General features: G+C 45.6%; 1 protein-coding gene across 1 annotated transcript in view; it reads left to right on the forward strand.

Annotated features, from left to right (window-relative positions):
• Positions 1-8,894: 8,894 nt before the first annotated feature.
• Positions 8,895-12,360, forward strand: part of NFKB1 (nuclear factor kappa B subunit 1) — a 163,572-nt gene continuing 160,106 nt past the window's right edge. The window contains exon 1 of the mRNA XM_074228156.1: positions 8,895-8,939. The gene's annotated coding sequence lies outside the window, so the exon portion shown is untranslated. The remainder of the gene's footprint in view (positions 8,940-12,360) is intronic.

The following is a 12,360-nucleotide window of genomic DNA, read 5'->3' on the forward strand; positions in this document are numbered from 1 at the left end:
GTTTAAAATATTTTCTTTGTATGAAATATGAGCCCCATTAAACCATAATGAGATTAAGATTTCCAAAATCTAGAGAAAATGGTCAGTCATTTTATTTGAACTTGTGTTTCAGTAATCCTTTCTCATGTTCTCTCAAAGTTTCAATCTAATTTCTAACATGACGAATGGCGATTTACTGGAACAGATGTTAGTTGTCATAATGATGGACTCCTCCAGATGTTTATAGCAATTCATCATTCATCACAGTAAGAATGCGACTGGTAAATGTTTAAGATACCTTTTAGGGTTCTCCTGCCTTATTAACTTTTTCCTCTATCACTTTCTTAAGTTTAGACAATCAATCAATCAATCAAACCCTGATTTATGGGGCTTGTTTTCTGATTTCTAAGGTGAAAAATGCTCATTCAATGAACACATTTCAAAGGCAAATACAGAATGTACATCCATTCTGAAGATGGGAGATCTTTCTAGAAGAGTATAAAGTCAGCCAGTTGTCAACAAATCTGACCTTCCACAAATCTGATGTTCCCTAGAAAATGTTAGTTCTTATCTTAATACAAGCCAGTAGAAGATATTCATTTAATATAACCCTTTTACTAAAATTAAGATGCTTGGTGCTTTTTAACTGATAATTTCTTTTTAAGAGGCGAATGTGTGAACTTTCAATGACTTTTTTATCCTCTTTCCAGTTAGAATGAATGAATGATATTCCCATTGCTGCCTGGGTTTTTGAGGTTCCATGACTCACAACATTCTGGTTTCTTCATATAGTTTACAAGAGATGAATGCCACTCTGCCTTTGTGTGGTTATTCATTCATTTCAGTTGTGCCTGACTTTTCTTGACCCCACTTGGGTTTTTTTTTTTTTTGCAAATACATGGGAGTGCTTTGCCATTTTCTTCTCTAATTTTACAGATGAGGAACAGATAGTAAATGTCTGACGTCAGATTTGAACTCATGAAGTTGAATCTTTCTAACTGCACGCCTGGCATTCTATCCTAACTACCCTTCATTTAGTTAACTATTAATCACAGAATGCAGCGTTTGATATGTCAAAGTCTTAGCAACAAAACACTAGGGAAACAGATACTATTTCCATGGACCTCCATTTGTTAGATTTTTTTCTTGGATTTTTGCCCTATTTGGCAAAAACAGAATTCTCAAGTTGTAGAACTTGGCGCTAGGAAAATATTTCAGAATTCATCTTATCTATCCCCTTCAGTTCACAGATTTGGAAAAGGAAGGCCCAAAGTGATTATGGAAATTACTTAAAGTCATACAGCAGTAACAGCAGAGCCATGACTCAAAGTGAGATCCTTTGACTCCAAATCCTATTCCCACGTATGTCATACCACACTACACTTCTCTTCTAGTTCATATTTTTAAAGATATGTCATAAATAGCTACAGGACATATTAAAAATAAGTAATAGGCAAGAGATATTGGTGAGAAAAAAATAAGTGATAGGAGAAATGAGAATAGCAAGACTTCCAACCTAGGCCAGATTTCACCAAATGGAGCAAAGGCCCAATGTGGTTTGTGCCTCAGTTGTGCCCCAAGAAGAGTCAGAGACTAGATCTCCTAGGTCCCTTCCAGCTCTTACATTCTTCAGATTCACTTGGATCTGCCTATAGAGAGATTCTAGTCTATTGCTCTTTGTGTATTTGTTAAATAAGGAACAAGGAAAAGATTACTTCATGCATTAATTTGCATTTCTAACCAACACAGGGAAATTAACTCTTAGTCTTTTCTCTGGGAACAAACAAACAAGCCAGAGCTCCCAAGAGAATTCTTAAAGCTTGCTGGCAGGGCTTCACAACATAAAGACAAGCCATAGCCTACATAGCAGAGCTTCTTTCTTTATATCCTTTGGGACTGTGTGTAGGGATTAGTGAGAAGCCTCAGGCATATAAATATACATACATATATATATATATATATATATATATATATATACACACACATATGTATACACACACACACACACACACACACATATATATATATATCTGTAATTTTGAATTCCTCTGCCACTCCCTCAAAAAAACCACATATTAATTTCCTCTTCTTCCTAATAATGACTTTAGGGTCAGTTTTTAAAGCAGGACAATAGGGAATGTGTTCTAGAATTTTGGATTAGACTTTTACTTCAGAAATTCATTACTTTGTGCTGTTAGAATATCCCTAAGGATCATAACAAGTTGCCTTAAATGCATTTATTGCTGTTCAGTTAATTCAGTCTCACACCTTTCCTGAATGGAAAGGAGGGGTTAGAGAAGAAAGACCTTGGTTGGAATCCTAAAAACTCTGTGTGTGTGTGTGTGTGTGTGTGTGTGTGTGTGTGTGTGTGTGTGTGTGTGTGTGTGTGTGTGTGTGTGTCTGTGTTAGGGGAGGAGATGGAAGGGAGACTCTTACTGGTGAGGAGAATGAAGAAAGGTATCCAGAGACACCTCCAGGGGAAGGACCTTAATTCTACTGGTTCTCTTGGCCTGGATGTGGACAAATTTTTTACTCCTGAGTTCAACCACAACCAGGTGAGATTTTTCCCTAAAGGAAAAACTGATAAGCCAAGAGAAAATGAAACAAATCATGAAATAAAAGGTATTTTCCTAAGGTTTCTCCAGTCTGGCCACAGTTTGGTTTTCTTGACATTTTGAATTCTTGTTCCTGGTTCTTGCCTCAATCTTTCCCCTAAGATCTCTACCCACCAATTGTACCATGGCTTTTCTCCATCTCAGTTTCCTCATTTGTAAAATGCAATTCCCTTCAAGTTCCAAAGTATAACGAGCTGTTATGAACTGGTCTCAAAGTTAGCAGGATTGCCCAGCCTTACCCAAACACATTCAGTCTCATGGGCAGATATGGTCATTCTTGAGTTCTCAGGTCCCTGTGATCTGACATCTGGCCAGAATTGGAAGTAAAATATCATATCTAAGCCATTATCATTATATTGTTATATTGGGAAGCAGTATGGTAGAGTGGAAAGAGCACTCAACTTGGAATCCAAAATACTTACTACCCGTAAGAATTTGACCGAGTCATAATCTCCGAGCCTCCAGTTTCTTCACCTGTAAAACAGAAGAAATAAAATACACTGGAGTCTTACTTTTTCATTGATGATTTCGCCAATGTTAGTCTCTGTCAACAAACATTTTTTAATGCTTACTATGTGCCACATATTATAATGAACAAAAAGACAAAAACAAGAAACCAGATTAGTTCCTTCTCTCCAGGAGCTTACTCTAAAGAGAAAAAAAACCAACAACCATGAAGCTACAAATAGGATAAACTGGAGATAATCAATAGAGGGTAGGCACTAGAATTAAAGGAGAATCTAGAAAGGCTTCCTGTAGAAAGTGGGGTTTTTTTTGTTTGTTTTTTTTTTAGCTGAGACTTGAAGGAAGTCAGGAGGTAGAGGGGAGGAGGAGGAGATTTCCAGACATGGAAAATAACCAGTGAAATTCATGGAGGTGGAAGATGGGGAGCCAGAAAGTCAGTGTCACTGAATCAAAGATTATAGGAGTGTGAGTAAGGTGGAAGAAGACTAGAGTGGCAAGGGGAGTCCAGATTAGGAAGATATTTGAATGTCAAACAGAGCTTCTTTTATTTGATAGGGTGACATTGCTGCTTATTGAATGGGGCTGCTATTTAGGAATAGTAGTTTGGCAGCTAAATGAGACTGAAGAGAGACTTGACAGGGAGACCCAGTGAAGGTTCTTAGGAGCCTTGGTGTGGTGTGAAATGAACCCATACCAGAGTGTACAGAGGAGGAAAAAAGGGGACATGTATGGGAGATGGCAAAATTGAGAAGACATCATCAGATTTAATATGGGGGGGGAGGGTGAGATAGACTAAAGAGTCAAGGATGACACCTCTAGGGTATAAACCTAAGGGACCTTGAGAGTAACAGGGAAGTTGGGAAGAGGGAGCATTTGAGGTGAAAAGGCATTGAATTCAGTTTGGGCCATGTTGAGATTAAAAACAGAAACCTCTCTGCTGGTCTGAGGGATGCAATAAACTCTAAACTCCTTAGAGATGATGTTTATCCTTCATTTCTTTGAAGAAGACCATGACATCAAGAGATGATGACCTGACAAGCACATGAAGTGGATTTGTGTGTGGGGGTGTTGTGCTAAATCACTAGTCTCATTTTCTCCTCCAGAGTCATTGGAGTCCAGTGTCCAGATTTGAATCAGGATGACTGGAGATAGCCCTGGATAGAGATACAATAGAGGGACAATCATGGTTAAGTGACTTGCCCAAGGTCACATAGCTCCTAAATGTCTGAGACTAGATTTGACTTCAGGACCAGTCTTCTAGCCATTGAACCACTTATTAGGGCAGAAATAGCTACTATAATTTGAATCCAAGGACTCTATCCACCTTCTTTCATTTATAAGCTCCATCTACTTCCCCAGGTTCTTTTTTATGACTCATCCCTAGGTGTCCTTCCCACCTCTCCCCTCCCTACCCCCAGAAGGTGACATTTCATGAGTAATCTTACAATAGAAAAATAGTCTATGACTATATTAATAACAACAGATAATTTCTACCAGTCCATATGAGGAGGTTCTCGTCTCCCATGGGGATTTACACAATTATTAGGCAATTTCCTCAGAACTAGAACTTTTCCATAAAGTAAAAACTGTTCTTTCATTCAATAAAATTATAAGCACCAGGCTGGGCAGCGAAGGAGATTCAGTTCAGATAAAACATTGTCCCTGTTTTCATGAAATCTAGTTTTAGTAGGGAGGTATGACTAGTAGAACAAGTTTAATACAAATTTGACAAGGGCATTAAATATGTAAAACAGAATGTCCTATAAAGGGGCAGCTGGATGGCATAGTACACAGAGGATGGGCTCTGAAATCAGGAGGCCCTGAATTCAAAGCTGTTCTCAGTCACTTACTGTGTGACCTTCAGCATTTAACCCAAATTGTTTCCCAGTTAGTGCTATATTCAGTCATCCTGATTCATATCTAGCCAGTGGACCCAGATGACTTTGGAAGAAAAAGTGAGGCTGCTGACTTAGCACAGCACCCCCTCACTCAAATCCAATTCTTGTGCATGTCATGGCATCACTTCCTTGATGTCATGGTCTTCTTTGAGAATGAAGGACAAGTATTATTAATACTACAAAGTCCTAGGGATGGGGAGGAGGAATCCTTATTGACTTGGTGGAATCAAGGAACACTTTGTAGAAGAAATGACATTTGAGTTATAAACTCCATAGAACTCAAAAATAGGACAGCATATTCAAATAATTTAAATGTTTGGTCCTTTAGAGGTCACATTCATTCCCCCAAATAGAAATAAACTAATCTTGTAATTTCCTTCAATTGTGATAAAACCTCATCTTATCTCTAGCTCCCTTCTCTTCCCCTTCAATGAAAGTTTCTACCTTGGTAAATGCCATCTAACAGGTCCCCCGTTCCCTGAGCTGTAATAATCAGAAGCAACACTGAGTATATTTGAGAAGGTTAAAGAGCTGCAGAAAGCTTGAATGGTTTTGCAATCTAAAAATGAGAGTCAGTACCAAAGCCCAAGAAGTCCCTTAATTTCCTGGCCTGCTTGCCAAATTTAGATCTTGGTCAGTATTACCTTATTAAGATTAGATTGGTTTTTTAAAAAATGGAAGTATCTATTGAATTCTCTCTTCTTTTTGTCTAGGTGGAGTGGATTAAGGATGAAGGTAATGAATAAAGAAGCTGGGAGGCCTCTTGTATGAATTCCAGGAGCTTGGTTACCAAAAACCCTCTTTGAACTCTAGTTCTTTCTGGAATAGATGGTCTAGAACTGATGGTGATTATTCTTTTCTTTTCTTTTCTTTTCTTTTCTTTTCTTTTCTTTTCTTTTCTTTTCTTTTCTTTTCTTCTGAAATCAATGTAAAAACAATTTTTAACATTCCTTTTTTATAATTTTGAGGTCCATATTTTCTCCTTCCTTTCTCTCTTCTCCTTCAGAAGGGAAACAATTTGATAAAGATTATACATATACAGTCGTGCAAAATATATTTCCATTTTAGCCATGTTGCAAAAGAAAACAGGCAAGAAAAAACCCCAAGAAAAAGAAAGTAAAAAAAAAAGTATGCTTTAATCTACATTCAGACTCCATTAGTTCTTTCTCCAAAGGTGGATAGCATTTTTCATAAGTCCTTCAGAATTGTCTTGGATCATTTCATTGCTGAGAACTAAGTCAATCATAGTTTATCATTATCAATCAATGTCGCTCTTACAGCATACAATGTTCTTCTGGTTCTATTAACTTCACTTTGCATCAGTTCATGCAAGTTTTTCCAGATTTTCCTGAAATAATCCTGCTCCTCATTTCTTGTATTCCATCACAATCATAAACCACGGCTTGCCCGAGCCATTCTTCAGTTGATGGACATCCCCTCAATTTCCAATTCTTTGCCACCACAAGAGTTATATTAATACTTTTGTCCATATAGGTTCTTTCCCCGGTTCCTTTTCCTTTGATCTCTTTGTAATACAGATCCAGTGGTGGTGTTGCTTGGTTAAAGAGTAAGCACATCTGGGCTAGATGGCTGGATCAGTTCACAATTCTATTATGAGTTAGGGTATTATTCTTCAATGAATCTGTGATTTCCTTGATGTCAATCCATCACCCCATGAGATAATCACATTTCATGCCTGATTTTTTTCCCAAGGTCTACCAGAGGCCCCCTAAAGAAGGTCCACTCAAAGTGCTGTGGGTCTCCTCTAGCTAGCACCTAACATTAGGTGGTACAAATGAAGTATGCAGTCTCTCTAAAGTAGAAGTTCATGCAAAGGATATATTGAAGGAATGCATGGAGAGTATATTTAGGCTATATAGCCCCTGCTGAACATCTGATCATCTGCTGTTAAGGAATGGAGCAAAAGAGACCATGGAAGAATTTGAAAGGTCACTTGCTCTGGGGTCAGGAGACCTAAGCTCAAATTTCCTTGATCACTTATACTGTGTGACCCTGGCCTATCAAACTTCCCCGGGCCTTAATGGAAAATAATATTTATACAAAATGTTTTTACATGCAAAATCTAATTGGACCTTCACGCCATCAGGTCTTATACAAAGGGGCTGGATTGAATTGCTTCTGAAAAGAGTTCACTCTGGCAGAGTGGACATAGTACTGAATTTGAAATCCAAAAATGCTTACCACTTCTGTGAATCAGTTTTCTTGTCTGTACAATAGGAGAAAACAGTCACATCTCATAGAGCTTTCAGGCTTGAATGAGGCAATGGATGTACGGGCAAGCTGTGTGTTAAAATCCTAAATCAGTCAAAGTGAGTATTCTACATACTTTTTATAAACATCCCAACACAGAAATCATTATGTACAGAATTTTAGATGAGGGTTTTTTGTTTTGAGGGTGGTTATTTTTTTGTTACGGATTTCTATGTCTGTAAATGGATGAACCTGGGGCTTGTATTTATTATAATGTGTGAATTATGATTAAAATAAAATGATCACCATTATTACCTATTATTTAATATTAAATAATACTTGGAATTGACAATGTCTGTTCCTGTAAGTGGATGAACCTAGGGCTTGTATTTGTTACAAAGTGTGACTTATTATTAAAGTAGTACAATTGCCCTTCATATTAATTACTAAATATTAAATCAATATTAAAAATAATCGAATGGACAGATCTACTCCTGTAAGTGGATTAACCTAGAGTCTGTACTTGCTATAAAGTGTGAATTATTATACTTTAAATGTTAATGTTTATATTGATCATTTTACTATATTTTGATATTTATAGTTAAATATTTAAATGATCGCTAATGCTAATTATCCAATATGAATTAATATGAAAAATAGTAGAATTGGCAGAAGATGCCTATTCCTGTAAGTAGAGAAGCCTGGGGTCTGTATTTCCATAAAGTGTAAATGATGATTCACACATGAATCATTAAATGGGATATTCGTTATTTCTATCACGCTGAAGTGATCGATGATGCTCGTTATTACGTGTTAGTCAGCATGAGAAACCACAGAAGCCACAGCCGCCAGTCCGTGCGCGGGGCCAAGCCCCGGGCCCGGGCCGGCGGGTAACCTCGGTGCTGTCACTTCAGCTTTGGCCGCGCCTCTGCGGGCCAGTGTGGGCCCGGCGCGGGCTGGGCCGGCGGTGAGGCTGCGCGGGCTCCGCGCTTCTCGGCGCGGCGGGACGGCCACGGCCACGGCCACGGCCAGGGCGGGAGCCTGGGCCCGGCTCGCCCTCGCTGCCCGGGGGCGCGGCAGGTGCTCCGGGCCCCGAGCCAGGACCAGGCCCCGCCCCGCGCCGCCCCGCCCCGCGCCGCCCCCGTGGGCCGGGCCCCGCCGCCGCCAGGGCCGGGGCCAGGGCCAGGGCCCGCCTCCGGGCTGACGTCGCGCTGCGGGCGGGCAGGGGTCTAGGCGCGGAGACCGCAGCCCGGGGGACCCCGTCCCCGGCCCTGCCCCCAGCAGTCCGGGCTTCCCCCGCCCCCGGGCGGGAGCGAGCCGCGGCGCCCGCGCGTGAGCCCCGCGGCCCCGGCTCCACGTCAGGGGGAATTTCCAGCCAGGAAGTGCGAGCGGGCGCGAGCGGCCCCGGGCCGGGCAGGAAGGGAGCGGGCGGCCCAGCGCGGGCGGCGGGGCGCGGACGGCTCTGTGCGCTCGGCCCCGGCCCCGGCCCCGGCAGCTGGCCCTCGCGGCCCCGGCCCCGGCAGCAGGCCCTCGCGGCCCCGGCCCCGGCAGCAGGCCCTCGCGGCCCCGGCAGCTGGCCCTCGCGGCCCCGGCCCCGGCAGCTGGCCCTCGCGGCCCCGGCCCCGGCAGCAGGCCCTCGCGGCCCCGGCCCCGGCAGCAGGCCCTCGCGGCCCCGGGCGCCCGGGCGCAGCGCCAGCCGCCCTCGGCTCCCTCCGGCCGGGCCGCGGCCGGGCTCGGGCTCGGGCGGGCGGGACCCACGCAGCACCCCGGGGTAAGGACTCGGCGGGGACGGGGGGGGGGGGGGGGGGGGAAAGGGCGGAGGGGGGGCGGCAGGAGGGGCCCGGGCCATGTGCCCGCCGCTCCGCCCGGGCACCTCGGGGGGCAGCTGCCGGGCATCAGCGCCCGTGGGGGGGCGTCCTACGTGTGTGTCTATGAATGTGCGTGTCATGTGTGAGTGTATGTATCTGTCTGTGAGTGTGGCGCGCATGGTGTGTGCCTGTGTGTATGTGAGTGTACATGTGTGTGAGTGTATCTGTCTGTGTGGTGTTGTGCATGGAGTGTGCCTGTGTGTGTGAGTGTATCTGTCTGTCTGTGTGGTGTGCACGGAGTGTGCCTGTGTGTGTGAGTGTATGTGTCTGTGTCTGGTGTGCACGGGGTGTGCCTGTGTGTGTGAGTGTATGTGTCTGTGTCTGTGTGGTGTGCATGGAGTGTGCCTGTGTGTGTGAGTGTATCTGTCTGTGTGTGTGGTGTGCACGGAGTGTGCCTGTGTGTGTGAGTGTATCTGTCTGTGTGGTGTGCACGGAGTGTGCCTGTGTGTGTGAGTGTATCTGTCTGTGTCTGTGTGGTGTGCACGGAGTGTGCCTGTGTGTGTGAGTGTATCTGTCTGTGTCTGTGTGGTGTGCACGGAGTGTGCCTGTGTGTGTGAGTGTATCTGTCTGTGTGGTGTGCACAGAGTGTGCCTGTGTGTGTGAGTGTATCTGTCTGTGTGTGTGGTGTGCACGGAGTGTGCCTGTGTGTGTGAGTGTATCTGTCTGTCTGTGTGGTGTGCACGGAGTGTGCCTGTGTGTGTGAGTGTATCTGTCTGTGTGGTGTGCACAGAGTGTGCCTGTGTGTGTGAGTGTATCTGTCTGTGTGTGTGGTGTGCACGGAGTGTGCCTGTGTGTGTGAGTGTATCTGTCTGTCTGTGTGGTGTGCACGGAGTGTGCCTGTGTGTGTGAGTGTATCTGTCTGTGTGGTGTGCACAGAGTGTGCCTGTGTGTGTGAGTGTATCTGTCTGTCTGTGTGGTATGCACGGAGTGTGCCTGTGTGTGTGAGTGTATCTGTCTGTGTGGTGTGCACAGAGTGTGCCTGTGTGTGTGAGTGTATCTGTCTGTGTCTGTGTGGTGTGCACGGAGTGTGCCTGTGTGTGTGAGTGTATCTGTCTGTCTGTGTGGTGTGCATGGGGTGTGCCTGTGTGTGTGAGTGTATCTGTCTGTGTCTGTGTGGTGTGCACGGAGTGTGCCTGTGTGTGTGAGTGTATCTGTCTGTGTGGTGTGCACAGAGTGTGCCTGTGTGTGTGAGTGTATCTGTCTGTGTGTGTGGTGTGCACGGAGTGTGCCTGTGTGTGTGAGTGTATCTGTCTGTCTGTGTGGTGTGCACGGAGTGTGCCTGTGTGTGTGAGTGTATCTGTCTGTGTGGTGTGCACAGAGTGTGCCTGTGTGTGTGAGTGTATCTGTCTGTGTGTGTGGTGTGCACGGAGTGTGCCTGTGTGTGTGAGTGTATCTGTCTGTCTGTGTGGTGTGCACGGAGTGTGCCTGTGTGTGTGAGTGTATCTGTCTGTGTGGTGTGCACAGAGTGTGCCTGTGTGTGTGAGTGTATCTGTCTGTCTGTGTGGTATGCACGGAGTGTGCCTGTGTGTGTGAGTGTATCTGTCTGTGTGGTGTGCACAGAGTGTGCCTGTGTGTGTGAGTGTATCTGTCTGTGTCTGTGTGGTGTGCACGGAGTGTGCCTGTGTGTGTGAGTGTATCTGTCTGTCTGTGTGGTGTGCATGGGGTGTGCCTGTGTGTGTGAGTGTATCTGTCTGTGTCTGTGTGGTGTGCACGGAGTGTGCCTGTGTGTGTGAGTGTATCTGTCTGTGTGGTGTGCACAGAGTGTGCCTGTGTGTGTGAGTGTATCTGTCTGTCTGTGTGGTGTGCACGGAGTGTGCCTGTGTGTGTGAGTGTATCTGTCTGTCTGTGTGGTGTGCACGGAGTGTGCCTGTGTGTGTGAGTGTATCTGTCTGTGTGGTGTGCACAGAGTGTGCCTGTGTGTGTGAGTGTATCTGTCTGTCTGTGTGGTATGCACGGAGTGTGCCTGTGTGTGTGAGTGTATCTGTCTGTGTGGTGTGCACAGAGTGTGCCTGTGTGTGTGAGTGTATCTGTCTGTGTCTGTGTGGTGTGCACGGAGTGTGCCTGTGTGTGTGAGTGTATCTGTCTGTCTGTGTGGTGTGCATGGGGTGTGCCTGTGTGTGTGAGTGTATCTGTCTGTCTGTGTGGTGTGCACGGAGTGTGCCTGTGTGTGTGAGTGTATCTGTCTGTGTGGTGTGCACGGAGTGTGCCTGTGTGTGTGAGTGTATCTGTCTGTCTGTGTGGTGTGCACGGAGTGTGCCTGTGTGTGTGAGTGTATCTGTCTGTGTGTGGTGTGCACGGAGTGTGCCTGTGTGTGTGAGTGTATCTGTCTGTGTGTGGTGTGCACGGAGTGTGCCTGTGTGTGTGAGTGTATCTGTCTGTCTGTGTGGTGTGCACGGAGTGTGCCTGTGTGTGTGAGTGTATCTGTCTGTGTGTGGTGTGCACGGAGTGTGCCTGTGTGTGTGAGTGTATCTGTCTGTGTGGTGTGCATGGAGTGTGCCTGTGTGTGTGAGTGTATCTGTCTGTCTGTGTGGTGTGCACGGGGTGTGCCTGTGTGTATGTGAGTGTACATGTGTGTGAGTGTATCTGTCTGTGTGGTGTTGTGCATGGAGTGTGCCTGTGTGTGTGAGTGTATCTGTCTGTGTCTGTGTGGTGTGCACGGAGTGTGCCTGTGTGTGTGAGTGTATCTGTCTGTGTGGTGTGCACGGAGTGTGCCTGTGTGTGTGAGTGTATCTGTGTGGTGTGCACGGGGTGTGCCTGTGTGTGTGAATGTATCTGTCTGTCTGTGTGGTGTGCACGGAGTGTGCCTGTGTGTGTGAGTGTATCTGTCTGTGTGGTGTGCACGGAGTGTGCCTGTGTGTGTGAGTGTATCTGTCTGTCTGTGTGGTGTGCACGGGGTGTGCCTGTGTGTGTGAGTGTACATGTGTGTGAGTGTATCTGTCTGTGTGGTGTTGTGCATGGAGTGTGCCTGTGTGTGTGAGTGTATCTGTCTGTCTGTGTGGTGTGCATGGAGTGTGCCTGTGTGTGTGAGTGTATCTGTCTGTCTGTGTGGAGTGCACGGAGTGTGCCTGTGTGTGTGAGTGTATCTGTCTGTGGTGTGCACGGGGTGTGCCTGTGTGTGTGTGTATCTTTCTGTCTGTGTGGTGTGCACGGAGTGTGCCTGTGTATGTGAGTGTATCTGTCTGTGGTGTGCACGGGGTGTGCGTGTGTGTGTGAGTGTATCTGTCTGTGTGGTGTGCATGGAGTGTGCCTGTGTGTGTGAGTGTATCTGTCTGTGTCTGTGTGGTGTGCACGGAGTGTGCCTGTGTGTGTGAGTGTATCTGTCTG

This window comes from Macrotis lagotis, chromosome 3 (genome assembly GCF_037893015.1).
Source record: "Macrotis lagotis isolate mMagLag1 chromosome 3, bilby.v1.9.chrom.fasta, whole genome shotgun sequence".
Taxonomy (NCBI): Eukaryota; Metazoa; Chordata; class Mammalia; order Peramelemorphia; family Peramelidae; genus Macrotis; species Macrotis lagotis.